A 9,759-nucleotide genomic window follows, 5' to 3' on the forward strand; every position below is an offset into this window, starting at 1 on the left:
CTCGTCCTTGCCTTGGGGAAGCGGTGGGTAATGATGCAAACTTCTCTTTCGTAGTTCCGGTTAGCCGGCACATTCCCCAAACTCACTGTCGCATCTTGTTATAGAGACGCGCCTGCCCCTGAGGTGCCTCCCTCCAAGCCCGTCTCAGGGGAGGGGACACACAAAGAAGGAGTATGGAAGCCAAAGTGATTATTGGGACCAGAGTGACAGGATGGAGAGGCTGTAAGGAAACGATACGCACAATTAGCGGCCTGGCAAGTTTACAGACAGTACTCATTAAGCCTCGCCATGATTCCCCTGGATACGTTGATGGGGGCTTTGTAGCCAACTTTAGCTTTTATACATCTTAGTGGCAGTGAAAATGGAGCAACGACGGCTGATTGACGGAGCTGAGTGGTGCCCATTTATCCACCCCGCAGCTTTTGTTAGAGGGGAGGTGGAGATGTCTGTAGCTCTTAGTGGCCCCATCTCCTCATTGAGACCCCAGCCGTCTTTCTCTCTCTTCTGAAAAGTGCTTTGGCTCCAGCACAAGAAGGTCAGTGGGAGAAACGAAGGGAAGGTCAGACCGCTTTTTCTTTCTCCTCTATTTTTTGTTAGTCATGGTTAGTGGCTGAATTTTTAAAAAGATCCAAAGGCATGAAGTGGGAGACTTGAGTGTTCTTATTTGCATATTCATGTCAAACCTGTGTTGCCAGCACAGGATTTCAAAGGGTGTTGCCAAGAGCCCAGCTTGGAAAGGCCTCAGCATGTGGGGGGCACCTGGGGCCTCTGCAGGGGGCTTTGCAGGACGAGGACACCCTGCCACTCCCCTTCTCTCTGCGGGTCTCTGGGTGGAATGCACAACAGCTTCTCGAAGTGGCTGGCTTCACCCATCCTCGCTCCTTTCTCAGACATGTAAGCACAGCGAGCGATGGGCACAGGAGATGGGCAAGACCTTGGAGATGGGGGTAATTTAACTTCTGTGCCTTGGAGTATATTTTATGTCCTTTTTAAAAAGTTACATTCATCATTGATTGCTTGTGATCTGTATTATACTGGCTTATCCTTTTTGAATATATATATATATGTGATTTCAGAGAGAAAGGGAGAGGGAGAGGTAGAAACATCAATGATGAGAGAGAATCATTGATTGGCTGCCTCCTGCATGCCCCCTACTGGGGATTGAGCCTGAAATCTGGGCATGTGCCCTTGCCCAGAATCAAACCTGGGATCCTTCAGTCCGCAGGCCCACGCTCTATCCCCTGAGCCAAACCGGCTACAGCGTACTGGCTCATCCTTGAGACTAGCAGTAGCGGGACTGGGAGGAGGATGGTTTTCTATGAGACAGAGGGATCTGTTCTTACATGGTGTTTGCATAGCACAGAGCTAGGGGGCATGTTGGATTCAGGTGGTCTAATAGGAAGAATTCTCCATTAGGAAAAGCTATTGAACAAAGACACGAGTGTGTTGAAAAACATGGTAGATTTTGATCCATTAGAAGTGATACTTCCTAGAGCTAAAGGGATAGATTATGTTCCTGTTCCAGTAAAATAAACAGGAACTGCAGGACCCTTCTTGGAAATCCCAGGGATTTTGTGAGCACCAGGCGCCCCCTGGTGTCCAAGTGGCAGACTGGGTTTCCTTGTTTTTAATTCTGACCCAAACAGCGCAGGGGAAGGAGGGCTAATCTCAATTTCATTTGTGCCTGGGGCCAGGGAGGTTGTGGGAAGTAACAGAGGACAGAGGGAGCCGGCTTCAGAATGTGGCTTATCCAGTCCCCTGGATGCTGTCCTGCACCCAGACCCTTAGGAGTAAAAGCCAACAGTGCCCATGGTTCCTCATTCACTATCACCGCATGGAGCCCAGGCCCATACTGTGGAGAGAGGCTGGATTTGGGAATTGAAGATACTAGCGCTCAACCTCTAGTTTAGCCACTAACAGTATGACTGCACCAAGCACTTCTGCTTTAGGAGCTTTAGGAGAGCGGCCCCTCACCATGGGTGGGAATAAGGTGGCTCCCGGTTACTGTGAGGATGAGAAAGGTGGGAAGTGCCTCTCAGTAAATCCTAGCCCCTTTGCCTCTTCCCTGCCCTTCACCCCACGTTTGAAACAGCTTCCTAGATCCAATTCCCTCCACACACAGACGTGGGCTGGCTTCGTGAATGTGCTATTTCTATCTATAAAGATATTATAAAGATTTGTGAGGTTTTGTGGATTTTTTTTTGTGCTGGTTTCATTGATTTTAAACAGTAAATCTCCCTCAAACCTGACCCTGAAATAGCTCGCACAACCATTTCCAGCTGAGATGTGGCCATTTGCTCTTTGACAATTATGAGGAACTGCTGAGCTTTCAAGCCTGCGCTGTCTGCGGTCAAATGAGGTGATGCACTTGCTTAATGGGCTGCCCTGGAGTTGCCAGCAGACTCTCTGACAGCAACAGCGACAGCTCTCCCCTGGCTGCTATAGTGCCTGTGGCTTCACTAAAAGTCAGGAATAGATTTTCCTAGTAAGTCACTCTGATATAACATCAAAATATTTTCCTAACAGGTTTCAAATCTGGTTAGTTTTTACTTTTATTTTTATTTGGGGCAGCTTGCTATCACAGAAGAGTTCAGATGGATTAGAAGACTTTTCTACACTGGGTGGTATTTCTCAGTGGTTAGAGCACCAGGCACCAAAGGGTTGTGGGTTCAATTTCTGGTCAAGGGCACATACCTGGGTTGCAGGTTTGATCCCGGCCTCAACCATGGTGTGTGCAGGAGGCAACCAATCGATTGTGTCTCTCTCAAGTGGATAGTTCTCTCTCTTTCTTTCCCTCCCTTCCATTCTCTTTAAAAATCAGTGGGGGAAAAAATATCCTTGGGTGAGAATGAACCAAAAAAAAGAAAAAGGAAAATAAAAAAGAAAGAAAGAAAAGAGAAAGGACTCTTTTGCCCTCCAGTTTTAATAAGGAGGGAGGAAAGAGGAATCAGTGGTAAGCCTAGCTGGTAGAGTTAAATGCAGAAATATTTTACTGATTTACTTCTTTTACTGTAGCCTTAAAAGAAAGGGGAGTGAATTAGAATACATGAATAGATCACTTTGAAAACTTGCCTGGTGTGTAGGGGAAGGGGCAGCAGGGCACCCACTAGTGTCTGATGCACCAGCACTGAGTTCCAGGTCAGTCAGGTGTGCGTGTGTGTGTGTGTGTGTGTGTGTCTGTCTGTCTGTCTTTGGGCATGACACTCAACCTCTCCCAAGTCCCTGGTTTTCGTAAAATGAGGCATCATAATAGTGCCTACCTGAAGGTTGCTGAGGAAATGATATCTGATAATGCATTATGGCGCACATTCACATAAAAACTGTTCAATAAATGTATGTCTACTATTACTCATTCACATTTTCTTCATTAACTTATCTTGGGTTCATAATGTACCTTTCACAAGTTTCCGTGGCAATTTACAGAAGTAAAGGTGGCCTTACTTCACTTCCTGCTGCAATTGAAGAGCAGCTGCTACTTTAGCCACCTAGGGATGAGATGCAGAGGGAGGTCTTAAGCAATCTTGTCACAATTCTGCCAGCCCTCCACTTGGCTCTGAAAACAGAAGGTGCTGAGGAAATGCTTGTCTCCTAATTTAGAGCCAAATGCATGTAACTGTTAGGAAACATGCCAGTACTTACACATGCAGTTGTCTTCCCATGTTCTCTTCTGCCAGCACACTGCTTCTGGGAGCTGAGGGTTGTCCTAAATGGGGTGCCCCTGGTTTGCTCTTAGTTTGGGTTCAAATGGAGACATTTGTCATTAAATGCCATAAGTCAGGTTCTCCAAGCAATGTTTCATTTGTCGTCCCCAGGCACTGCTTTATCCCCTAAAGAAGGACCAGAACCTTTCATTATGTTACCCTTTTTATTTATTCTGCAGTGTTTAAGCCCAAGTTCAACACCCAACCACAGTATTTCCTGCCACTGCATTTCATTGCACCTTACTAGAAAAGTGCAAGAGGAAATACTGCTATGTCATTATCTTGATGAAAAGTGAGGATTTCAGCAAGTTTACGGTAGCACAAAAGCAAGCAATACCAGAACCAATGTCACCAAAGATTTTGTATGAGAACCAAGATGGTTGTGGTGGTTACCTTTGATAATGATAGTCTTCACAAACTCTATATGGAAGACCACATGAATATACTTCACTGATAAAAAATATACAACTTCTTATTGCTGAGAGTTGGATGTTCTAAAAATATATACTCACAGAGCAAGCTTCTGTTGCTGGTGGCTGCCTCTAAGAAGCTGTCCAAAGTAGGCGCTATGGTCCTCACTGCTATTCCCCAGCTCTAGGCACTGGGTAAGTTGAGTACCCTATTGAGCTATGATTTTCTTTGTAACTACTTTGTAATATTGTTGTATGAGAATTAAGATGAGGTAATCATATATACATAGCAATTAACACAGTACCATACATGTGGTAGTTGCTCAGTGTTAAGTATATTTGGTGATACTATCATCATCATCATTATCATTTCTGCAGCCCTTGAGGGACAATGATGTTGGGCTCTTAGATTTTTATTTAGTCATTCTCTGGGGTCAGTCTTCCTTCTATATAATAGAGCTCTCTTTCTCACCACAGGGGAAGCCTATTTCCTTGCTTTTTTGTAATCTGACAAATAATCTTATCAAATCTCCCTATCTTTCAGGGTCTCTATTCTCTTTTCTTTAAAATGAGAAGAGGGGTCAAAGATCTGAACAGCCTTGCAACTCTGCCACTCTTGACTCTAACACCTTCAAGTAACTGAAGGCTCTGTCAAGCCAGTCCTTCACCTCAGATTTAAGCCTTTTTTAAAATATATTTTTATTGATTTCAGAGAGGCAGGGAGAGCGAGAGAGAGATAGAAATGTCAATGATGAGAGAGAATCACTGATTGGCTGCCTTCTGCATGCCCCCCACTGGGGATCAAGCCCACAACCCAGGCATGTGCCCTTGACTAGAATTGAACCTGGGACCCTTCAGTCCACTGGCTGATGCTCTATCCACTGAGTAAAACCAGCTAGGGCTCAGACTTGGTCCTTTGTAATGACAGCACCTCAGGTAGGACTCTCCACACAGTGGGCACTGAGGAAATTGTGATCAGCAGATGTTCTGTGTAGCTGTTCTACTTTTCATCACTGAGTGCTCTCTTGGAGGTCTAATCCCTTCTTATCATACTAAACTTATAAAATTAAGAACAAAAAAATGCTCTTGTCTTTGTCTTTGGCCAATCCATTTCAAATACCAGGCCAAGATAGAGCTGACCTACAGCCAAGTTCTGCCATGTACCTAAACTAATTTAAAAAGGTGCCAACAAAATGAAAATAACAATAGCTAACATTTACTGAGCACTCAGCTTTGACGTGAATTCATTAATTCGTATACTGTTTGAAGTAGGCACTCTTGTTATCCCCAGTCTACAGATGAGAAAACTAAGGTTTACAGAAATTAAGTGACCTGACAATGGTGAAGCCAAATGCTAAGGGAAGAAATGAGGTTTGACTCCAGCAACTTGATCCAAAAGTCTTTGTTCTTAACCACTCGTGAATCAATTCTAGACAGATTTATCACAATTTTTAAAAGGCAGTCATCTGGGAAAGATGCTTAGAAGCAAGAAGGTGGAATAGACAACCTCCTAGGATTGCTTTTACTCCATGATTCTGCCAAGCCAATGCCACATAAGCCTTCCCTTCCCTGTGCTGACCCTGGGGCTACCTCTGAGCCTAGACTGAAGTTTTTCTCAAGTTCATCTTGATGTCTATTATCTCCCCCTTGAGCATTCATTCTCTCCTTTCTCCTTGCCAAAGGCTAAGACAAGCTTTCAAAGGCTTGAGGAAATAAAATGTCAGGCCTTGTGTCTTCCTCAGGCTTTAGAAACTGGAAATTCTACATATACTATTTGAGGAGAACCTCTTGCCCCAAACACAGAATCTTAGGTTTGTGAGAATCTTCAAATGTCATTCAAGTCAGCCACCCTGACCTCATATTGCTTGAGCCCCTTCCCAGCATCTCCACTCCTGGGAAGGAAAAGGGCTGTCCTTCTTGTGCTTGCCCACCAGTTGTGCTTGCCATTCTGTCAAGTTCTTACTGGCCAAAGAGCTCCTCCTTAAATGGTGCTAAACTTGAACTCTATATAACTTCCATCCATGACTCTGGCCAAGGACACCATTCTATGCCACCTGGAATGAGCTGAATTCCTGTGAGGCCCCTTCAAGTGGGCTGCCCTGTCTCCCAGCAGGCTCTTCTTCCAAGAAAACGACTGCAGAGTCTTTAGTTCTATTGCAGTTAACCTGGCCTTCAGATAACCTTGATCTTCTGGCCACCCTCTCTGGCATGTCTGTGGCTACATGAGAGTGAGCTTCCCAGCGGCAATGGCAAAAGTTTACCATGCTCCGAGCAATTGCAGGTACACATAACCATCACCAACCTTGCTCTATATGTTGCTAGTTTAAAATTTAAACCAAGATCAAAGCATCATTTACTTTCTTTTTTTTTTCCTTGCAGGGACAGGGTCGGGGTAGGCAGTTACATCATAGCATTGCATCACTCTGTTGACTCACTTAGAGTGACTATTGCATAAAATACTTCAATCATTTCCATTATGTGGCTCTGAATCCCATGCTTGCTTTTTTTGGGAGCCACAGCAAAGCCCTGGGTTTCCCCTGCTATCACTCCATCTTGTTAATCCATGGTTAGAACTCACAGAAACATTTTAGATCCAGATTCTATCATCTTATGTATTCCCCTGGTGGGTTTACAAACCTGCCTTTGTGTCTTTATTTAAATCAATGACAACAAGTGCTCCTGGGAAGCACATAACTCAGGTCAGATTCCAGTCCACTTTGGAGGTGAAGTGGCCGGTGGGAGCAGGGGTTCCCAAGGAAGACTTGAGTGCTTAGAGAGTTTTCTGACCAGACACTTTTATTTATTTCATTCAGAATATACGTTGCAATTTGTAAAGTATGGAGATACCTGTTTACATTTCTGCTCATGAAGAAACACCCTATTTGTTAAAAGGGTGTTAGCAGTAGGAGGTGGAAAGTGAGTAGGAAAATGAGAAGTTTCTATATACCCTGGTTATCATTTTTCTCAAAGGTCCAAGAGCATGCAGAAGCTGACGGGGGATCACTGGCCAGGAGGCTTGTCTTATGCTTTCAACACTCAGAATTTCAGAGTTGTTCCTTTAGGATGGCTCCACACCCTAAATGAAGTTTAAGAAAGCATTTTGGGTTTTAAAGCCCACTGTCTAATTTCTCCTTCCTTCCCTTCCTTCCTTCCTCCTCCCCTCCCTCATCCTCATAAACTGTGGCTGAGTTTAAGTTGTCACAATTGATTTATAGATGTTAAAAAGCCTTTCATTTTGAGAATATTTAGCTATTTCCTCTACTGATGAGGCTGTAATCTCTCATGCTCTTGAGAATTATTGAGATTAATAGTATGGAAAAGATCCCAAATTGATCACTTTTCTTACAAGTTTTCCTCATTAAGTATGGGCTGGGTTGCCAAAGAAGTTATGGAGTTTCTGGGGAGATTTTAAATTGAAGATATTTTCTTTAGCTGCATGGCTTGGCCATGTCCTGTCCTAAGACAGAGAAATGGATAAAATGATTCCTGAAGCTCTTTGTTCTGTGACCACTGGGTCCCAGACGGCTCACCACGGTGAGAGGCTCGGTCACAGTGCTTCTGGACTAGCAGGTCATGAGAAATCACTATGGCAACGCTGAATAGTCTCTGAGGAACCATAGGTAAGGAGTCCCTGTAGAAGCACTCAAAGGCTTAAGGAAGCTACAGGATTTTAAATGAACTGACACATTGATGGCACAACTAATGAGGTTGGCAAGCTTGACCTTAAGTGATAGATTGCGCCTTCATCAGAAAGGCTGATAGATGCTGATTTCTGAATGCATTCAACAAATATTTATTGGACACGGGTCTATGTGCCAGATGTGCTAGGAAAGGAAATACAAAAATAAGCAAACATCATGATTCCTGATTTCGTGGAACTTAACATCTGACAGGAGAGACTAATATAAACTAACTAACCACACAATTATTTGTAAGTGTAAATTACAGGACACAGTGGAATGTATAAGATGGGAACCTAGCTGGGATGAAAAGCTGGTGGTCAGAATTTGGAATTGTATGGGCTTCTCTAAGGAAGAAGATGAGATCTGTAGGAGGAGGAAACTAGACAAGCAGGTAAAATTGGAACATTCTAGGGAGGATCATGGGCACAGACCCTGAGGTGGCAAAATAAGGACAGCAGCCAAAAATGAGGCTCGTGAGGAGTGCCAGAGCAATGCAGTGCATAGTATGCATTTTAGTCTTTAGCCAAAGTGCAATGGGAACACATTGGAGGGTTTCAGAAAGTGGTGGTGAGGAGAAGAGTAGAACGATCAGATTTCAGTTTTGAATAATTCTGACTGTGAGGGAAAATCACTGAAGGTACACAGGGATGAATATGCTATGTTGAGATAAGAGATGACAGAAGCTTGAGCAGATGATTGCACTGACGGTGATGAGAAGTAGAGGGACTTGAGATTTCCTTAGGAGACAAAATTAACAGTAGTTGGTGCTGGACTGGGAAAGTGTATTTGGGGCAAAGGAACTAGAGACTCCAGATCTGTTTACATTGTGGGTGTCCAGGTATAGGACACTGGTGGACTTATAGATCAGATCAGAAGGAAAGTCCAGGAGATTATCCTGGTTCCTCCAAAATAAATGAAGAGGGATCCCCCAGGCTAGAGGTGCTGAAAGACAGCATCTGCATTCATCTTGGTCATAGATTCCTGGAGAAGCTCCTCCAAGGCATCCTGAGTAGTGGCTTTTAGCCTTTGGATGTTAGTAAGCTCTGTGAAGGAAGGGACCATATCCACTGCGTTCCATGCTGCAGGCCAGTGCTTAGAAGAATTCCTGGCACATGTGTCTCCAAAAAGATTATAGATAAAAATAATTTTCCCAAGAGCACAGAGAAGAACACAAGCAATGGCAAGATGGAGAGAAGTGTAGGAACTCACACCTCAGCCTCCTGGTGCAGCGGCTTTCTGATGCCCCTTCCACTTCTCTCTCTGGTCTTGTGCTTCTGTTGAGACTTATGACTTTATACTCCAATCATCCACCTTTTCATTTAGTTTTAAAAGCTTTGAAAGCTGTTGGGTGAAAATATTTGTTTTTATTTTGAGGTGCTGTCATATTTGGAAGCTTTCATTTAAGTAGAACTTTTCTGTGGTTAGATGAAACAGGGAGCTACCAATTGTAACTACTGAGAAAAAATGAGCAAAGAAAGCAGGTCTAGGCAGAACAAAGGATATAATACTATTAGGTAGGCCCCCAAACAGGACTAGAATGGTTGAAATTCAGCAAAGGAGGTTCTTTCAGGTTCTAAAAGTCTTCCTGGAGCCCTGGAAGGTCAGAGAGCAGCCGGCCAGACATTTTTAAAGCAGTAAAATGAAGCCAAGGTCTGGGAATTCAAGGTGAGAAGAAAGAGCCCCAGCAAACAGCATTAACGAACTTCAGTTCCAAGGACAAATCGAGTGAGGGTCAATTGGTGGTTAATGTAACCAGAAGAAATTAGAGATAAACAGATGAACTGTCTTTAGGGACAGGGCCAAGCTGAGGATGACTTCACAGGTAGGTAGTGACAATAGTTTAGCTAACTTTGCTTGAGAATTCTTCTACCTGATCTTGCTGTGTTTTTCTTCATTTTCGTGCAAAAATGATGAGTATATGTATCTTCCTTCAAAATCATGGCATATGTATACAGGTGGGCTGAT

Source organism: Myotis yumanensis, unplaced genomic scaffold, assembly GCF_028538775.1.
Source record: "Myotis yumanensis isolate MYYU_CA2020_CCGP unplaced genomic scaffold, mMyoYum1.0.hap1 SCAF_8, whole genome shotgun sequence".
Taxonomy (NCBI): Eukaryota; Metazoa; Chordata; class Mammalia; order Chiroptera; family Vespertilionidae; genus Myotis; species Myotis yumanensis.